Source organism: Salmo salar, chromosome ssa06 (genome assembly GCF_905237065.1).
Source record: "Salmo salar chromosome ssa06, Ssal_v3.1, whole genome shotgun sequence".
Taxonomy (NCBI): domain Eukaryota; kingdom Metazoa; phylum Chordata; class Actinopteri; order Salmoniformes; family Salmonidae; genus Salmo; species Salmo salar.
The window spans coordinates 20,515,807-20,521,825 of record NC_059447.1 but is presented as its reverse complement, the minus strand read 5'-3'; positions in this window follow the sequence as shown (position 1 = coordinate 20,521,825).

Here is a 6,019-nt window from a genome sequence, read left to right as displayed (position 1 = left end):
TAAAGCTCAAAACAAGTCAAGGGTGTAGTTATTGACAGTGAGAGGATATTGGCATTAACACTGCCATTACATGCTACTGTGGGGTGAGATGTGTGGTAGTGTGTTTGTTCATTGGTGTGTGTTTTCAGTTGGTGGGTGTTATTGAATGGGTTTCCAGATCCAAGAGGCCATGTCAGGTAACCATTCCATCAATCACGGCTGTTGTCTATGTTGTTCCGCCTCTCCCAGTTCCCCTGAAGAGTTAATGAAAGAATCATGTGGGCTGTTCTGTGAAATGTCTGTTGGCACCGTTACCGGTTGTACACACACACGCACACACACACACACACACACAAATGCGTTTGCTTTACTATCCTTGTGGGGACCAAACAATTGATTCCCATTCAAATTCCTATTTTCTCTTAACCTAACCTGACCTGATCGTGGACTTCAGGAAACAGCAGAGGGAGCACCCCCCAATCCACATCGATGGGACAGCAGAGGAGAAGGTGGAAAGTTAAGTTCCTGGGCGTAAACATCACTGACAAACTGAAATGGTCCACCCACACAGACAGCGTGGTGAAGAAGGCGCAACAGTGCCTCTTCAACCTCAGGAGGCTGAAGAAATTTGGCTTGTCAGCTAAAACCCTCACAAACTTTTACAGATGCACAATTGAGAGCATCCTGTCGGGCTGTATCACCGCCTGGTACGGCAACTGCATTGCCCACAACCGCAGGGCTCTCCAGAGGGTGGTGCAGTCTGCACAACGCATCACCGGGGGCAAACTACCTGCCCTCAAGGACACCTACAGTACAGCACCTGAAGTCACAGGAAATCCAAAAAGATAATCAAGGACGGCAACCACCTGAGCCACTGCCTGTTCACCCTGCTATCATCCAGTAGGCGAGGACAGTACAGGTGCATCAAAGCGGGGACCAAGAGACTGAAAACCAGCTTCTATCTCAAGGCCATCCTGCTGTTAAATAGCCATCACTAGCACAGAGAGGCTGCTGCCTATATACACAGACTTGAAATCATTGGCCACTTTAATAAATGGAACACTAGTCACTTAAATAATGTTTACATATCTTGCATTACTCATCTCATATTTATATACTGCGTTCTATACTTTCTACGGTATCTTAGTCTATGCCGCTCTGACATTGCTTGTCCAAATATGTATATATTCTTAACTCCGTTCCTTTACTTAGATTTGTGTGTATTGAGTATGTGTTGTGAAATTAGATTTGTGTGTAACTGGGTATATGTTGTGAAATTGTTAGATATCACTTGTTAGATATTGCTGCACTGTCAGAACTAGAAGCCAGGCATTTCGCTACACGCACAATAACATCTGCTAACCACATGTATGTGACCAATATAATTTGATTTGACTTGATTAGAACCCTAACTCTTAACCCTAAAACTAACCACTACTCTACAACACTGGTCCATCAAGAAGATTGAAAAACTGCTGTTTTCCCAGAAAACTGCCCTTTTTGTCCTCATGCTAGCTAGCAGTAGCCACAACAGCCATTATGGAATGGCACTTCATATTGAACAACAAAGGAACTGATTGGCTACTGCTAGCTAGCATGAGGACGAAAAAGGCAGTTTTCCGGGAAAACTAGCAGTATTTCAATCTCCTCTATGTATCAGTGTGGGTAAAGGTCAAATTTGGAGTACATTGGCATATCCCATCCCTGCATTGAGGTACGTTTTCAAACCCATATCTCGCACCAGCTCCTGGGTGTCTTAATGTAACCATGAGCAGTGGAGGCTCCTCAGAGGACGAAGGAGAGGAACATCCTCAATGAATTTCATAAAAATAAAAATTGTGAAACATTAAAGTTATCCTTTTTAGATAAAACTATACTAAATATATTCACGTCACCAAATAATTGATAAAAACACACTGTTTTGCAATGAAGGTCTACAGTAGCCTCAACAGCACTCTGTAGAGTAGCACCATGGTGTAGCCGGAGGACAGCTAATTTTCCATCTGGTCCCCACAAGGATAGTAAAACCAAAAACCTGCATTACATAACGATTAAATAATTGTCAACACATTCTCAGCTTTTATGAGTCTGGCATCAGTCACTTCACACTATAACCTTAACCTCAATAGTAGAGAGAGTATGCACTCTTCTCTCATTGAAATAGTACCATCAGTGTTCCCCTAAGGGGAGTTGAGCCTTCCAATGTCTAATCATAGTTCCCATATACCCAAACTTCCACCCTACACGTCACCATGCAGACCCATTATATTACAACCTTTTAAATGGAACTTTTCCAAACAACCACAAATGTGTTTATTCATGTAAAGCCACAGTGACGTCAGGAATGTTTTATAAATTTTTTGCCCAAAATGTATCTGACCTTTCCAAGATGGGAATAAAACAAAACAGAATAGAATGTTTGGACAAGGTCCATTTTCCCAAACCTCAGCCTCAATGTGTCCTCCCCCCACACACTCTCCGCAGTTCCTCTTTTTTCCCAAACTGCTTTTCCATCCATTTAATCTACCTTTCATTTTCTATTGGCTTTGTGTGCTGTATGGTGTGTGTGTGTGGCACGGTGTGCTGTAGGGTGTGTTTACCAAGGGCTAGACATTAGATTGACAGCACAAAGGCCACACTGTATGGATTTTCCATCACGTATAGACGCTTATGTTTGTTTAGCGCTTTATTGGATGATGAGGAGACAGAAAGTCTGAGAGAGAGAAGATATTGCGTGGATAGTTGTCTCGTGTCTGTGTGGGCATGTGTGCTCACGGCAGTGTGTCTGTGAATGAGCGTGCGTGCTCAGGGCTGTGTGTGTGTGTGCATTATCTAGTCACGCTATGATAATGTTGTGTGACGTCTCCACAGAGCGGACAGTGTTAGGACCTTCTCTCGCTGAACAATCACTACTCTGTGTGATGTGGGGGCCACAACAGTCATAATGGCAATTATGTCTGTACAGCAGCCAGATTGGCAGATATCTGCTGAGAGGGAGGGAAGGAGGGAAAGAGAAAGAGGGAGAGAGAGACAGAGAGAGTGCAGAGGGGGGAGAGAAAGAGGGGGAGAGACAGAGAAGAGAGCGAAAGAGAGAAAGAAAGGGAGTGGGAGGAGGAAAAAAGAAAGAGGGAAAGTGAAAGATGACAGGCTGCACAGCTGCAGGGTGGGTTGAGCCTGTCGAGAGTCTAGTGCAGCGTGTGTGTGTTGTTGTGCGTATTTTTCTATGTATGTAGTGTGTGTATGTCCTGTCTGTACACTCTTTAGCAGCGGCATCCTCATGCTCTTATCTGCTTCACTGTTTATCTGTTATGTTGCCATGGGGACTCCCGCCCTGGATCCATGCCAAGCTAAGGGGCGTCATTCACCCCCAAAATCTGAGGGGGCACAAAGTTTGTGAAGATGGCCGGGGGGTGGTTCGGACGGGGGCTAGGCCTCTTGCTGGAAGTTGAGAATTTAACTTTTTTTTTCTGCATATCTAAGCATATCTCTTGAGCTGTCTGTGTCCTCCAGACTGGTGGTTATATCTTTTTTGGTATTGAAAGGAATGTGAGTTTTATTCAGTACATGTAGTAATTGCTTGCTTTTCTAAAGTCTACCAACCTTGCTAGCAGGCATCCCATCGTAGATAGTTTGACAAGCTAGCAACTCTAACTTGATTGATAGCCTGAAATGGCTTCTTGGTAGCTAGTTATGATGTTTGGAGATTGGAAACCTATCTGGGCTAGTTATAGTGAAATTCATAAAATTGCTAGGTGGCTAGTAGTATTACAAAGAAACAACAACCAAAAATTTAACTTTTTTCCCCCCTCCATTTTCTATTTTCTATTTGTAATACAAACCCTTTTATTCACTATACATTTATTTTTACAGGACAAATCTGAAGGGGCATGTACCCCTGTGCCCCCTATGGGCATGACGCCTCTACGTGCAGAGGTGGCAGCAGGTGAGGGAGTGCGGGGGGCACTTGACCCCTCAGATTTGACCTGTACATTTTTTAAATAAAAATAAATAACAGAGAGAGAAAGTGAGTGAGAGAGAGGGAGTCAACCTAGAGAGTGAAAAGAGAGAGAGAAAAAGAGAGAGATCTTTAGCCTCACCTACAAACTGCTTTCTTAGAAACAGGAAGTTGATTGATGCGGTGTAACCTCTGACGCAGCCAGTTGCCGCTGCTGACGGAGACTTTCTCCGTTGGCCCGGCAACGACCCAGAGAATACAAACATCCGGACCGACGCTAAACTCTTTACCTCCATCATCAGCATTATCGTCATTGCCTCTATAATCGGTGTCGTTATCATCTTTGCCGTTATGATCATTAGCTTCGACAGCTGGCGCAGGCTGGGTGGGGTTGGTTGGTGGTTGTAGAAGTCAGTGATAATATGACCCCATTGATATAGATCGTTTGGTTGACCCTGTCTCACCTGCTGTGGGTAACCTCCCACAGTTAGTTAGTCACTACAGATACCCTGGTTCAAATCCACAACCGGCCTTGATTGGGAGTCCCATAAGGCGGCACACAATTGGCCCAGTGTCGTCCGGGTTTGGCTGGTGTAGGCCGTCATTGTAAATTAGAATTTGTTCGTAACTGATTTGCCTAGTTAAAAGGTTAAATAAATAAAAAATAAAACATAGATAGGGATCAATTTCACTCTATATATCTCCCTTTAAGAAGACATGAACTCTGTCAACCCTCTCATCTGTCTTTTGTTACCCCATATGGTGGTGCCAGATTGGGCAGTTTTCCTCACCTGCAACTGGACTACCTTTTAATGGACTTGGTGGGATTTTGGCTCAGATTCATCTGTAAAGTGTCATGAAATCTGGCAACACTACCTCCATATATGTAAAATAGACAGCGTTTTACAAACCTTAGCCTCAAGCCAGAAACAGAGGATTGTGATGTAATATTGTGGTGTGATATTCAGTTGAGACACGTTGCCTTTTGGTTCACAACACGGTTCACCATGTTCTAGTACACCACAAGTGTTATATGATGTGTTCAGATAGCTAAGCTTCAGTTGTTTCATCATTGCAAATGATTTGCGCTAGAAGGGTGTGGCATGCAGGCATCGTCTTTAGTGTGTGGTGTTTTGTTTAATATTTGTGAGTTACTTTGTTCTAGCAACCTTTATTCATCATTACAGTATTGATTAATATCACAAATATATTGAGATATTTACAGATTAAGTCCCAATGGAGAAACATAGCTCAGCAATGTAGTTAGTACTACATTATGACATGTACTAGTCTATTCAGGGGGCAGGTAGCCTAGTGGTTAGAGCATTGGGCCAGTAACCGAAAGTTCGCTGGTTCGTTTACAGAAATCGACAAGGGGAAAAATCTGTCAATGTGCACTTAAACCTAAATTGCTCCAGAGGTGCCATACTACTATGGCCGACCCTGTAAAACAACATATTTCACTGCACCTAGCTGATATATGTGACAATAAAAAACATATTTTTTCCTAAGTTATGAAGTTTCACAACTTGCACATGTAACTGAAAGCACATTATGTGAAGTTTTCCATTTTGCTGTTGTTACTCAATCCACATCACATCTGCTGTGAGGGCTGAGAGAGTTTACAGCACAAGTCAAGGACAATAAGATCATAAAACAGGAGGAGGACATAGGGGAAGATAAAGAGGAGGGACACAGAGATAAAGAAAGACAGGAAGAGGAACATAGAGATTGAGAGAGATAAATAGAGATAGTACATCTTGTTATAAACCTGTAGAATAGGTTTTGTTACCGTGGTATTAATTGGAAATAACAAACTTGAGAAATAACACAAAGAAAAAGATAATGCATTTTAGAGTATTCTTTTATTTGCATACTTTCATATCAAACACACACATTTAGGATTTTTTTAAATAATATAACATTAAAACATATGCAACAATTCAATCTGTTTTCTGTTCACCTGTCCCGTACTTCAATTTAAGAAGCATGGCTACGTTTTTGTTGATGGAGAGACGGATATGATGGAGGAAGACGAGGGTGTATTCACTAGGAACCAAACAAGTACACTGGACAAATTGGGAG